Here is a 683-nt window from a genome sequence, read left to right as displayed (position 1 = left end):
ATATATATATATATATATATATATATAGCTACTTCCCTTTCTCTCCCATTTACCGTTTTCTATGTGTCTCTCTCCCCTTTTTCTTTTTTCTCTCTCTCTCTCTCATTGCTCATACGTGACCAACGTCCATCTTTCTTTTCGTCGAGTGACCATCTTTCTTTTCTGCACGGACGTTAAAGGACTGGACGTCTCCTATCTCTCTTTCTCTTCTATATTTTCTCTTTTCGAAGAAAATATTTCTCTTAGCGTTCAATATTTTCCCTCGTTCAGGTCTAACGACTCTCCAAGTTTGCTTTCGTCCGGTTTCCCTATATCTCTCCACTGTCCTGATTTTGTTGCTAACTTTGACACTCTATAAATCCAAAAGTTTATTTTGGTATTTATTGGAGCAACTGTCTTCGAAGACCCATATTGTCATTGATTGCTCGAAATGGGGAGTAGATAGACCACTGATAACTGATGAAGTGACATTCTTTGTATTACTTATCCTTTTTTCTCGTTATTAGCGTATCTAACTCATTTGCTTTCGTATTTCATGTTACTGTTGGTGAAGTCCTGTACCTATATATACACACACACACACACACACACACACACACACACACACACACACACATACACACACAGACACACAGACACAGACACACACCCACACACACACACACACACACACACCCACCCAT

The sequence above is a fragment of the Octopus bimaculoides genome, chromosome 2 (genome assembly GCF_001194135.2).
Source record: "Octopus bimaculoides isolate UCB-OBI-ISO-001 chromosome 2, ASM119413v2, whole genome shotgun sequence".
Taxonomy (NCBI): Eukaryota; Metazoa; Mollusca; class Cephalopoda; order Octopoda; family Octopodidae; genus Octopus; species Octopus bimaculoides.
The sequence above is the reverse complement of the archived record's forward strand: the minus strand, read 5'-3'. Positions refer to the sequence as shown.